Source organism: Carcharodon carcharias, chromosome 17, assembly GCF_017639515.1.
Source record: "Carcharodon carcharias isolate sCarCar2 chromosome 17, sCarCar2.pri, whole genome shotgun sequence".
Classification (NCBI taxonomy): Eukaryota; Metazoa; Chordata; class Chondrichthyes; order Lamniformes; family Lamnidae; genus Carcharodon; species Carcharodon carcharias.
The window spans coordinates 119,027,001-119,041,897 of record NC_054483.1 but is presented as its reverse complement, the minus strand read 5'-3'; the positions used below and the strand labels follow the sequence as shown (position 1 = coordinate 119,041,897).

General features: G+C 39.2%; 1 protein-coding gene across 1 annotated transcript in view; it reads right to left on the bottom strand.

Moving 5' to 3' along the window:
• The window catches only part of shoc2 (SHOC2 leucine rich repeat scaffold protein), a 176,364-nt gene extending 162,097 nt beyond the window's left edge, over positions 1-14,267 (bottom strand). The window contains exon 1 of the mRNA XM_041209600.1: positions 14,168-14,267. The gene's annotated coding sequence lies outside the window, so the exon portion shown is untranslated. The remainder of the gene's footprint in view (positions 1-14,167) is intronic.
• Positions 14,268-14,897: the final 630 nt, after the last annotated feature.

Sequence of the window (14,897 nt, the reverse complement as noted above, 5' to 3'; positions counted from 1 at the left end):
CTTATAACTGTAGAAGGAACATAGCCAGCATAACAAACTTCCTTGCTTCTAGAGTCAAGTGGAAATGGGGAGAAAAGTATGGGTTGAGAGCCAGCATAGTTTTGTTTTAAAGACTGCGTTTGACTAACTTAATTGAGTTCTTTGATGAAGTAATGGTGAGTGCTAATGAAAGTAATATGATTGATGTTGTAAATATGGACTTTGACAGAAAGAGCAGAGTTGTGAGCAGAACTGAAGTCAGTGGTATTGGGGGAACAGTGGCAGCAATTGGGTAAGTGACAGAAAGCAGAGTAGTGGTGAACAGGTGATTTTCTGACTGCAGGGTAGTATATAATGGTATTTCCCAAGGTGTCAGCATTAGATTCACTGTCTTTTGATATAATGATGACCTGAGTGCCAGTATATATCATTAATTTCAAGATTACTAAAATTCTGAGCTTTGTATCACCTGTAAGCAGTGAGGACACCAGGAGGACAGAGATATGCAGATACATGGAAGATGCGATTTAATACAGAAGTCAGAGTGATGAACTTGGTAGGAAAAACAAGGAAAAGCAAAATAACTTATATCAATATAGTGCCTTTAAGGCAGTAAAACAGTGCAGCGCACTTAGCAGCGTTAACAAAATTTGGCACAGAGGCATACGAGGAAATATTAGTGCAGATGACCAAATGTTTAGCCAAGAGGTAGGTTTTAAGCAGTGTCTTCAAGGAAGAGAGATGGATGGAGAAGTTTAGGGAGGATTTTATTTTTTATTATTTATTCATGAATCATGGCTTGCAAGAAGGTGGTGGTGTGCTGCCTTCCTGAACGACTGTAATCCATGTGACATAGGTATACCATAGTTAGGCTGTAGATGAAGTTCCAAGATGTTGACCCCAGTGAAAGAATGGCAACATACTTCCAAGTCAAGATGGTGAGTAGAATCCCCGAGATTCTGAGCTGAAGGCAAGTCCGTCAATGGTGGAACGATCAAATCAACTGTGCGCAAGAGGCCAGAATTGGAGGAGCGCAGGTACCTTTGGGTTGTAGGACTGCAAGTAGTTACAGGGATTGCGGGGGCGGGGGGGGTGGGGGGGAAATTATGTCATGAAGGATTTGAAAACAAGGATGAGAATTTTAAAATTGACTCCTGGTTGTAGATTAGCGAGCACATGGGTGATGAGTGAACAGGACCTGATGCAAGTTAGGACTTGGGCAGCAGAGTTTTGGATGACCTCAAATTTACAGAGGGCAGGAGATGGGAGACTAGCCAGGAGTGCATCGAATACTTAAGCCTAGGGGTAACAAAGGCACAGATGAGGGTTCGAGCAGCAGCAAAGTTGGGGCAAGGGTGGAGTTAGGTGATGTTATGTAGGTGGAAATAGGCAGTCTTAGTGATGGTACAAATGATAAACTAAATGGTCCAAATTTACAGGGCACGTAGGAATAGAGACACCTAGGGATGCAAGTACAGCATTTAAATCTTTGAAGGTAGAAGAACAAGTAAAGTTAAAAGCATATGAGGTCCTTGGCTTTATATCCACGGAGAGCACAAAAGCAAGAAAATTAGGCCAAACTTTATAAATCACTAGTGTAGCCCCAGCTGTGGTAGTATGTTCAATTCCAGGTACCATACTTTAGGATGTCAAGCCTTGGAGAGGACGCAGAGGAGATTTACTAGAATGGTACCAGGGAATTGAATTAATTTTCTATGAAAAATTGATTTATATATAATACACATATTAATTGCTGCATTTCCTAGATAATGTACTTTTGTATCTTAATATACCTTCTTTAAGTGAACATTCAAAAGAGGATCTGCCCCATCACCCCACCACCCAACTGCAATATTGTAAAGTTTCCATTTCTCTCTTGAAAAATGTTGTGGTCTTGGTCAATTTAGAATCAAGCTCTAGACAAGTTGTGTACTCAAAACTCAAATCATTAGCTTCTGGGGCAGCTTCTAGACTGCCAATGAAGTTCCAAAAAATGTTGTCAGCTTGTACAGGTTAGGTGCTTTCACACATTCACTTGCAAGAATACCATATGGTAGTAATTCACTGTTCTTCCCGACTGTCATCATGTCAACTGGCTTGTTGAAAAACAGTGTGAAATAATTCAGACTGCAGGAGGAGGCAGACAGATTTGTTACAGCACTGCTACAGCAGAAAAGCTACAGAAAAATTAGGAAAAGAATTACACTGGATTTATGTGAAGGATCGGTCAGGAAAAGAGGAGAGAAAATGCAGTAGAAATCAACGTATCAGGTAGAGTCACAGCTAATTAAGGAAAAGTAGGTGAAAATAAACCCATCCGTGCTGTATTCCTGCATATTTTTGTACGATAAAAGAGGATGAACGAAAATTCAGCCACCTTAAAAAAGGTGTTAATCTATAAACATACTACAATCCGTCCTCATGGAACACATGCATAGATGCCAAATAACAGAACACAAGGTGCCACAGACAGGCTAACATACTCCACAAGTGAAAGGTCACCAGCTGAACTACATAATCCACATTGTCACCACACCCCCCACCCCATGCCAGCTGTCTCAATGCGAATTTTAAAATAAATTTGTGAGGAAGTTTTATTAGCAATTAATGTATTGGGGAAGGGCTTCACTCATTGCAAACAAAAATAACATTCATGATATACAGACACGCTATCACATTATCAAATTGAAATCTTCAGAAGTCAAGCATTTAGTTGTTGTAAAGGCAAAGTTGCAGTGAATGCCCAGCATATTACAGGCAACTGAAGATAGCAAGGGCATTGAATGTACTCTGGGTGGGGGAACACCACACTTGACAAAACTGCTCAAGTCCTAAAGGATCTATCTGCAAAACTGGGCCCGCAGCAAATGTTGACAGAGCCAAGGGGGAAAAGCCTTCTTGATCTTGTCCTCACCAAACTACCTGTCACAGATGCATCTGTCCATGACAGTAATTGATAGGACGCCCTTGTGGAGACAAAGTCCTGTTTTCACAGTGAGGACACCCTCTATCATGTTGTGTGGCACTGTCGTCCTACATGGGATAGACTCAGAACTAAGGGGGCAGCTCAAAACCAGGCATCCATAGCCAGGTATCTGTAGACTACCAGAAGAATTCTATTCAATCACAATCTGTAACCTTATGATCTGGCATATTCCTCACTCCACAATTGTCCACAAGCCATAGGGACTAACCCTGAGTCAATGGAGTGTAGGAGAACATATCAGGAGCAGTACCAGGCATTCCTAAAAATGAGAGCTCAACCACTTGGAGCTACATGCATGCTGTAGCAGAAACAGCAAGTATAGACAGAACTAAGCAGCTTCACAACCAACGGGTCAGATCAACAGCTCTACAGTCCTGCCAGATCCAGTCATGAATAGTGGACAAATAAACAACCAGAGACAGCAGCTCCATAAACATTCCCATCCTGAAAGAGGGTGGAGACAGGCACGTAGTGCAAAGAAAAAGCAGAAGCATCTGCAACCATTTTCAGCCGGAGGTGCTGAGTGGTTGGTTCATCTCCGCGTCCTCGAGTTCACAGTATCATTGATGTCCATCTTCAGCCAATTCGATTCACTGAAAGCACTGGATACGGTAAAGGCCATAGACCCTGACAATATCCCAGCTGTACTACTGAAGACTTGAGCTCCAGAACTAGCTGCACTCGTAGCCAAGTTGTTCCAGTACAGATACAACACTGGCAGCTATCCAACAATGTGGAAAATTGATCAGTAAAAAGCTGAACAAATCCAATCCGGCCAATCACCATTCTACGTCTAATCTCAATCATCAGCAAAGTGATGATGTTGTCAACGGTGCTATCAAACAATTCCTCAGCAATAACCTGCTCATTGATGCTCTGTTTGAGTTCCACCAGGGTCACCTGACTCCAAGCCTCATTATGATCTTCGACCAAACAGGGCAAAGCTGAATTTTAGGGGTGAAGACCCAAGTCAGGGGTGCGATGGAATACCCCCCACTTATCTGGATGGGTGCAGCTCCAACAACGCTCAAGAAGCTCAACACCATCCAAGACAACACAGCCCATTTGATCAGCACCCCATCCACCACCTTAAGCATTCACTCCCTCGACCACTGGCACAGAATCAGCAGTGTGTGCAATCTAAAAGTTGCATTGCAGTGACTTGCCAAGGCTCCTTAGGAGCCAAACCCATGATCTCTACTACCTCGAGGGGCAGGATACAACATGCAAGGGACCACCACCTGCAAGTTTCCCTCCAAGTCACACACTATCTTGAGTTGGAAGTATATCATTGCACCTTCACTGTGTCTGGTTCAAAATCCTGGAAGTCCTTCCCTTCCTAAAGCACTACGGGTGTACCTACATCACTGGAACTGCAGCAGTTCAAGAAAGCAGCTCACCATTACCAAGGGCAATTAGGGATGGACAATAAATGCTAGCCTTGACAGCAAAGCTCACATCGTATAAACGAATTAAAAAAGGTCAAATTTAACATCCATTTTCCTTAGTTTTCCAAAAGCATCAAGTTAGTTAAAACAAGTATAAGGAATAAATATACTCAAAAATCACTTCTTTCCAATCATGAAGCCAAGAGGAACATCGCTGAACCATATCAGGGATTTGAAATATTTGCGTCTTAAATAACTGCTCCCATATTGGAACCGGGGCCGGGGGTGGGGGGGTTGCACTTATTTGATACAGCAATATCAGCAATATCAACTTGTCAGTTAAACCAACAACTTATTGGCAGTATTTCAACTATTCAACCCTACACACAATTTGATATTAACATGGCAAAATCCCAGCAATTCACTACAAAAACACAACCCTTTAGTTTGCAAGCCTTAACAATTCCAGAATTGCTCAGGCCAACTCAGATGTTACCAGCCTTCTGGAAACAGAATTACTTAAAAAGTCAGCTGAATATTCTCTCTCAATGTGGTGCAAAAGGTTTTTATTAAATTGAATCAGTTGTGCAGATTTATGAAATTTGGTTACTTTCTATGATTATGCCCATTTTTTTAAGACAGATTTTTCATATCAGTGTTGCAGTCACTAATAGAATGACATTGGTCTCTGTACCACGAGAGCACAAAATATATTACTCAAATTTTGAACCCTGCTCACACCAAAAAAATTGTTTCAAGTCATGGCTGTAAGGGTTTCATTCCAAATAAGAGAACAAATTAGGACTTGCCAGGAATTTACCATGTGCATAAAATCTGAATTTGCAAAAATGTGGGTCTATTTTACTTGAAAAGAAAAAAATATATTTTTTAAGGTCAGACTTTCCAAGGTAAACTGATGTCAGGGAAATTAAAGCAGCAACATACTTAGATATACATTTTAGAGAGCTCTCTGTTCTAGGTCTAAGTAAAATAATTAAATTATCTGCTTAGCTCTGTTCAAAATCTGAAATTTAGGTCACCAGGGTCAAAAATAGGATTCATCTAATATTCACACTACAGCTCAGATTGGAAAGCACATTCACCTGCTCCTGGACCAGTCCAATTTGGGCTTATCGTAGACTTTGGCCCATACCTTTGGCCCTTACTCCCTGTCTGGGTGCAGCTGTGGCAGGTCATTAAATGGTCAGCAGATCATTAAAATTAAATTTCCCACTGTCTAGAGACAGTGACTGACCAGGTGTCTTATAATAGACAATAAATATTTTTCAGCTTTTTGGAAAGTAGAAGTTACCTTATACATGGGTTACCATACTCGTGAGTAAACATAGTAACCAACCACCAAGCAAGACAAATCAAAAGAAAATGAGCATCTGAAGCACCCATTCCCTTCAAGACTAAATCTAGTAATTTGGTTTCAAATTTTTTTTTATATAAAGTAAACCACAGCAATCTGATTGACTATATCTCAAACAACCTTTCAATAAAGGTTATAAACAATTATTGTTAAAGTTTGTGTACAGAATTTTTCCTTTTAAAAAATAAAAAAATAGACACTACTCTGCTACAAGTCACTTTAGTTTGCCTGTTATTACTTCATGCTTTTCCTCCACATCCTGAAGGCCAAAGTTTGAATAGTAGATATAGCTGTCAGATTTTAGTAATCTGCAAATCATAAACTTATGTAATATTAGAATCCAATACTCTGAATTTAGGGCTTGCCTTAGTGGGCTGTTTTATGAATGCACTTAAAGTAGAGCACTGGTTACTGTCTTTACAATTGAACTGGCCCGACACTGGAGTATTTGTCAAGTGCACAATCCAAAGAGAAGTCTAATTCACTAATCAACAAAGGAAATATTTGCAGACATGGGTGATAGTGCTAAAAGCATTTTAGCAGTTAAATTTGCCACTTTTAACATTTATCGCCAATACAGGTCCAATCCAAACATATTTCTACCACTGAAACACAGGGATAAAGAGGAGAGACACACAACACTTGCAGATCAAGTTCACCCGTGGAATAAAGTGCCCAGTGAACTGTCAAAGAAATCCCTCTTTGCTCCCACCAATGCTGAACAAATATGAATTTTGAAGGATACCAAGTTCTCCGGTGTTTTCGTTCAAAAATCTATCAAAAAGACTTTGGAAGGGCAAAAAAGAATTCCTGGTAATACATTATGGCCCTCAGATCAGTAAAAATTATAGATGCCAATTTAGAACAAATCAGTGTTAGCACACACATGGTCATCCACTAGGACTGCCTGCATGGCTTAATGTCAGGATCTGTGGTGTAAACTCTGGAAAAGCGGGTGATTTTACTCCAGCGATGTCCAGAGTGAGCCACAGAATTTCTATCAAGATTTAAAAATAAGCAGTGTTTAGGGTGGAAAACTGGGTAGTTTTTCATGTAATCACAAAAGAGCCCCACTGTCAAAGTTGGCAGCTTTGCTTGCAACCAAATTATACTATCAGCTGGCAAATTATAGAGAAATTGATTTCTAGTCCATGAGACACCAGTTCAATATGCTTACATACTTTTTCACATGCAAATACTAGTTTTCATATACACGAGAAAAATTTTAATTGATAATTTATTCAATAATTCTGCTCAATCTTTATATTTGAAAAAAAGTTTAACCACTAACCAAGTAGACAACTTTGAAATTTGTATGAAACTCTAAACAATTTTGACCAGGTTGCACTACTTTTAGTAGTGAGTGTTATAATCAGGCATTTACAAAACACACTGTACTTCAGAGTAAATAGTCAGTCATGAAAGTAGACTGCACATTAATCAGGCAATAAAGTCATAAAGTAATTTGCTAAGTTTATCAATATGAAAGAACACAGCCACTCTGTCAGCAAGTACTCTCAAAGCAAACTGCTTACCTATTACTTGCTACTTTAACAATTACACCTATAGAGTTGCAAATGAGGTTAAAAATCAAAGTTATGACAAAAAGCTATAGACCTGAAACTTTAATTCTGTTTCTTCTCCATAGATGCTATCCAACCTGTTGAGTACTTCAATTCAATTTCACTTTATTATCCATGCAAAAATTCATTTCAGGTGCATTGGTTTATTTGTATTTTTTAAACAATGAATGAATGATAACAATAAACAAAAGAAAATTACTCTTTCACGGAACTTTAAATCTGCATTAAAAACTATTCCAATGCATTAAAATAATCAACGAGTCCCACCCAAACTGCATATCCTAGTCCTTACAAAGTCCTGTTAAAACTTCTTAGAGAACGGCACAAATGATTTCGGAAACCAATTTGTCCTGCATCTGAGGGATTGCAAACTTTTCCCTGAATGTATCCAACAGTAATACTGGGACAAGGAATGGTTCTTATTTTTCTAGAATTTTCTGTTATTTCACACATCCAGCAGCTGCAGTATTTTACTTTTTCATTAAAAATCAAATTGCTTTTTTTTAAAAAAGGAAACATCTGTAATCTTGCTATGTTTACTTACAATATTTTTGCTACATCTTTGTAAATCCAATAACTACTAATGCCTAAAATACCAGCTTCCTTCATATTTAATCCAGAAACACAAACTGACATCCAGACTTTTCCCAGTGGAGGTGTTCAAATTATGCTATGTTGTAATGACAGTTAAATTATATCCCCTAAGCGAATGCATAGTATAACCAAACAACCTGGATGACAATTGCAGCAAATAATCCAAGGCAAAATTTCCCCAGCCCCTGGCATGCTAGGAGCTCCAATATGAAACTATAAATGACTAAACGGAAAGGTATGGGCAGCATTTGAGGTGAAAACCCCAAATGAATTTCAAAGGACTGATTGTTCCTTTATTCCTGTATAAATCACTGGGGCTGAGATTTGGCCTCAACTGGAAGATTGTGCCCAGTTCTGGAGACCACACTTTAGGAAGGATGTGAAGGCATTAGAGAGGGTGCAGAAAAGATTAACATGGATAGTTCCAGAGATGAGGAACTTTAAGTTCCGTAGATAGATCTGAGAAGCTGGGGCTGTGTTCCTTTGAGGAGACAAGCAGTACAGCAGGTTTGATAGAAGTTTCAAAATCACCAAAGGTTTGAACAAAGTAGATAAGGAGAAGCTGGTTCTCGGTCATTCCACCTATGGAAACAGAGGACACTGATTTCAGGTGGTTGGCAATGAAGCAATAGCAACATGCAGAATTTTTTTTTTAAATGCTGCAAGTGATTAGGATTTGGAATGCACTGCCAAGAGTGGTGGAGGCAGATTCAATCATGGCTTTCAAAAGAGAACTGAATAATTATCTGAAGAGAAAAAAAAATTGCAATGCTATAGGGAAAAGGCAGGGTAGTGGGACCAGGCAAACTGCTCTTGCAGAGGGCTGCCATGGACCCAATGGGCAGAATGGTCTGCTTGTGCACTGTAACCATTCTCTGGTTCCATGTAGGAGACTGTTCTTTTAAACATATGAACAATAAGCTTAAGTGAATTACCATGTTCTATATTAACTAGTCCTAATAGTTAATTTAAACTGCTAGCAAGGACGGTGGTTTTCCGACTTGCGAGGAACTCAATAAAAATATTGGCGGTCCTGGTGAAACTACCCTGCTTCCAAAAAATAGCGCTCATTATTATACTACAAAGAGAAGTAAACAAATATGGACATCTGATCACAACCTACCACCAAGTGGCCTCATGCACTCAAAGTAACTTTTCATACAAAACTTCGTCCACATCCATACATAAAAGTGTTTAAACATATTAATATGTTGGCCCAGGTTCACAGCTGAACCTCAATAATAGCCGAGTTTTAGGGTGGTAACAAATTCAGATAACAAAGGTAATAACTTAAAGAAGGTCCAAGCCGAGCACTGCGGCGAAAAACAGCCAGTGTTCCAACTTGGATCACCACATAATGGCCTCATGTTGGTCTGCAAAAGAGTAAGAATATGCTTGACTATGATTTCTCCCTCCACTCCCTGACCCACACCAAATACAGCCCACCAATATTCATTTGTTCACAAAGGACTGAGCACAAAAATCAAGGCCAACACTCCAGCGCAGTGCAGACGGAATGCTCCACTGTCAGAGATGCTACCTATTGGATGAAGCCTTAAACTGAGGTTCTGTCTGTCCTCAAGTGGACACAAAATATCCGATGGCAATATTCAAAAGGTATGAGATTTCTCCCAGTGTCCTGACCAACCTGTAACCCTCAACCAATAACAGAATGCAGATGAGTTGATAATGTTTCTTGGAAAAACTCAGCAGGTTTGACAGCATCTGCGGAGAGGAACACAATTAACATTTCAAGGCCGTATGACTCTTCAACAGAACTAAGGAAAAATAGAAAAGAGGTGAAATATAAGCTGGTTTAAGGGAGGGTGGGACAAGTAGAGCTGGATAGAGGGCCAGCAATAGGTGGAGATTGCCAAAAGATTTCATAAACAAAAGGACAAAGGTGTTGACGGTGGTGATATTAGCTAAGAAATGTGCTAATAGGTGACATTAAAGGTAGAAAGCAGGACCAGCAAGGTACAGATAGCCCTAGTGGGGGTGGGGTGGAGGGGAAAGGATTTCACTTGCACTTCCCTCAATTTAGACTACTGCATTTGCGGCTCTCAATGCAGTTTCCTCTACATTGGAGAGGCCAAACGCAGACTGGGTGACCACTTTGCGGAACACCTTCAGTCTGTCCGTAAGCATGACCTAGACTTCCCTGTCGCTTGCCATTTCAACACTCCACCCTGCTCTCATACCCATGTATCCATCCTTGGCCTGCTGCAATGTTCCAATGAAGCTCAATGCAAACTGGAGGAACAGCACCTCAACTTCAGACTAGACAATTTACAGCCTTCCGGACTGAATATTGAGTTCAACAACTTTAGATCATGAACTCTCTCCTCCATCCTCCCTTTTTTCCAATAATTTATATAGATTTTTCTTTTCTCACCTATTTCCGTTATTTTTAAATGTATTTCCATCCATTGTTTTATCTCTATCTTATGCCTATTTCGATCCCTTCCCCCCACCCCACCCCCACTAGGGCTATCTGTACCTTGCTTGTCCTGCTTTCTACCCTTAATGTCACCTATTAGCACATTTCTTAGCTAATATCACCACTGTCAACACCTCTTTGTCCTTTTGTCTATGACACCTTTTGGCATTCTCCACCTATCACTGGCCCTTGATCCAGCTCTACTTCTCCCACCACCCCACCTTAAACCAGCTTATGTTTCACCTCTCGTCTATTTTTCCTTAGTTCTGTTGAAGAGTCATACGGACTCGAAACATTAACTGTGCTCCTCTCCGCAGATGCTGTTAGACCTGCTGAGCTTTTCCAGGTAATTTTATTTTTGTTTTGGATTTCCAGCATCCGCTGTTTTTCGCTTTTATGATAATGTTTCTTGCTGCTTGTGGGACCTTATTGGGTGCAAATTGTGCAAACATTTCCATCACGGCAACAACAACACTTCAAAAGTGCTCCACTGGCTGTTAAGTGCTTTGCAAAGTCACGAGTAGTTCTGTATCAATGCAAAGCTTGTTCTTTCGTTACACATATGGCACCCATGCAGTTGCAGCCTAGCAAGAAGTCAACCCTTCTGAAGAGGGTAGAGGAGGCAGGAGGGGCAAAAATATTTGCAGTAGAGTTAACAATTGCAGTAGAGAACAACTGAGGGCAAAGCAAAAAGAATCACCTCCAAATACTGTGTGCTATCATACAGTGTGCTAACTACCATGTTTAGATTTCGAAAACTGACCAAAGTATGCTAGCTGTCTGGTAGGCTGACGTAAACAAAAGCTGAAAATTAACATTTCTGGCGAGTTCCTGATAGAACATTCAGAGAATTTCTTTCCTCCCCTTCAAAGCATTCTTGCTGCCAAACACGAATATTATTTGGCATCTGCCAAAGGCTAAATAAGATACTGAGACACTAGGCTGAGCATATCAGCTGAAAGCATTTCAAAAAAGAAAATGTTCAATATCATTTTGCATTAAACTTAAGCCCCAAGGTTAGATTACAGAAACAAAATGATGATATTGTTATAACTTATTAGTTTTAAACATGTCAGTCAGCATGTACATATTTTGGATCAGATGTCACAATTATCAACATAAGTTATACAAATGGCTCACTTAATTGAAATGTAGGAATCATGTTCCTCTGGCATCTACTTACCTGAAATGCATAATTACTTTATGATGCTTTTCCTGAGACATTAGGTTTAGACATGACCTGCAAGGATCTTGTTTCTTGTTTTACTGGTACCTAATATCTTGGATTGTTACCATATTTAGGAAACCAAACATGGAAATCCCATTGAAAGTGAATAGGGGTTACAACGAGTATAAGCATTTTATGAACACCCATCACATAAAAACAAAATATACTACTGCTTTCTTTGTTACTCCCTTTCTTCCTAGCTTGAACATCCTCAATTTCGTGGATCTTTATGAGATTACAAAGGTGATTGTTCAAAAATTTTTTAAAATCACTAATTTCTATACATTTTGAACCCATCCAATCTTATGATTGGATTCTTTAACTGTCTATCCTCTCGTATCTTGCACAGTGAATCTAGATGGAGTTAGGTCACAGATTAGCAAGGATCTGTGAACAGCACAGCAGACATGAGGGGCTAAATCACCCAATCCTGTTCTTAAATTCCTAGATTACTGTCAGCACATTATTTAACTAAGCTTGACCCTATCTTCAAGTGTGCACAGACATACAAATCCTTATACTTGTATTTACTACAATATACAGGAATCACTGTCCACTGATCAGGAAACACAAATGATTTTCTCCAACCTAAACCAGGGACAATGTTGCATATGTCAGCAAGTTGGATGAAACAGCTAACTCACAAAAACTAGGCATTGAACTGGGATTCAAAACCAACAATTAAGGCATCTAGAAAGGTGGTGTTATTATATACTATCTCTATCCTTAATTCGGCAAGAAAAGCCAACTCGCATTTACACAGCACCTATTATAGCCTCAAAGTCCCAAACAGCTTCACAACCGACTTCTGCAATATGATATCATTAACAAGAAAGAGATGTATTACTGAAGTAGATTGGGAGATAACTGTTAGCCTAGACATCAGAAGAATTCTCTGCTATTCTTCAAATAATGCCACATGATTTACATCCACCCGAATTTAGCAGCCCATTCTAAAGATGGCACCTTTGACATTGCAGTACACCCTCAATACTGCACTGGTGTCAGTCTAAATGATGCCTTTGGAGTAGGGTTTGATCCCACAACCCAGCTTCAAAGAGATTCTCTCTGAAACAAGGCAACGATTTATGCCAGTGAACTTAAAACAATAAGTAATTTTATCATGCTTTTTGTTTAATGTTACCTATTAGTCCTTCGAATAGAATGCCTCCTTATAGAATGAGAGAAATAAGTATCGTCAGCCTTCTTGTCTAATGGTACCAATATACCTCAAGAGAAGAGCATGCAAGTTAATAAACCGTAGTGTTTTGCCAATACTTTGTGATTTTCTTAATTCCATATTTTAAATTATTCCTACCACAAGCAACAGACCTGCATCTACCAGTGCTTGCATCCAAGTATATGTTATATAACTCAACATAATATAGTTCTCCAGACATACCGGCAATCCAAAACTGGAAGAACAAAATATATAATTGTACTGCTGGGTGGTTTTCACATTTCAAGTGGACACAGTATAAACATTTCACACGCCTACCATTACAGTTCACTGAAATCCTAATAACAACACGGGAAAGCACTTTCATCCTGCAATTATATGTTTTAGATGTTTAAAGCGTTAGTGAAAATGCAATTTAGGAGATACATAAAGCTTTTGAACTGCAAGTTGCTGCTTAAAGTTGAGAATTTTAAAGTTAAATTATAACTGCAGTAAAGCACATGTTGTCCACCAGGCCACAATCAGACATTAAACAATTCTCCATTATTTTAAACCCTCATCTCCCAAAGCCTAGTATTGTAGCATCTCATACATGTACCAGCAAGTCTGACTGGGAGTTAAAGCAGAAAGTGAATTTTCAACCTCAAATAATTGCATGCAAAATAACAGGTTTACACACTGATCTTTCACCTTAAGCCCAAAGTTTCAAGAACAGTCCAAATTGATTGGACTACTGTTAGGCTTCGAAACAAAGAATTAAGCCAGTTTCAATTCAGTTCACAGGCATGAGGTCACAATATAGAATTTCTAATCTAGCATGAATGGCTCCGAGTTGAGACTGACTCTCAATGGCTCGTGTACGGTATAGAAAAATCTACACTAATGTATCTTGGAAATGTTCTTTCAAGGCTAGCATGTTGTTGAGGCAGCAAAGAGGGGACTTTGCTCCGAAACTCATTGTGTTGAACCCAACTTGGAAGTGATTGACTGCTGGCACGTAATCAAAAAAAAATGCTCCACTCCCTAAAACCGATATGCCTCGAGATAAAATTCACCCAATTTATTTTTAAATGAAAGTTACACAAAACAATTCTTAGTAAGGGTGCCATATTTGGAAAAACAGTATTAGATTATGAGGTGTACGTCCATTCCTGCACACAAAGTACTGCTCCCTGGAGTGATTACAATGTTGGCGGAATAATATTGCAGGTCCCGAGCAAACAAATTATTATTCACACAATAAATGAAGACACCAGCACACAACAGCAAGCTTTGTACCATATACACCAAATTTCCATTCTATTTTTGTAAACATACTCGCACAATAAGAGTAGGCATCAATGCAAGACTTGTGTGTACAGAGCTAATATTTACTATTGTGAAGAAAATAAAACAGAGCCATAAATTCACTTACAATCAAAGAGTTCTCATGCTGAAACTCTAGGATCCCAGAGGCAAACAGAAATCTTGCCTAATATTATACTGAAACAATTATGCTAATTAAGGAGATAGCAAGTTTGTTAGTATTCACCTATAGTAGGTAAGCACTGATAATGTACACAACATTCTGGAACAGATTCTGTTCATACAAGTTGCATTGTGAAATTCTTTGGGAGTAATAGCTATGCAAGATAGCTATGGGGAGAGGACCAAAGGAATGGTGTATCTTGATGGAACTTAATAGACTCAAAAAGGATGCAATGTTTTCAGTGTATAATCATTTATTTTATTTTTTAAGATATGCACCTTTCTTCTTCTCCTCGTCTATAAGTAACAAAGATCTCTAATTGACATAAAGCATTAGGTTTACCACCACCCCCTCCTAGCAACTCTCCCTCCACCACCACCCCTCTCCTCCCCAACATACCAAACAATTAGTCCTCAAGAGTCTGACATGCCAACAAAAACATGAGCGACACAGCACATGCTGGATCAGATTAAGCTACTTAATGTACCAGTGTAAGCATGCAGTATTTTGTCTCCTTTAGCTCAACTGAGCATTTTCACAAATCAGCCAGTTATCTCTGTACATCAACCAACCAGTGAAGAGATTCTCAATTGACTAAGTTTATATAATGCAGTGAAAGATGTCTGACATCCAACCATATTATTCAGATTAGGAGATACTGAACTTTCAAACATCA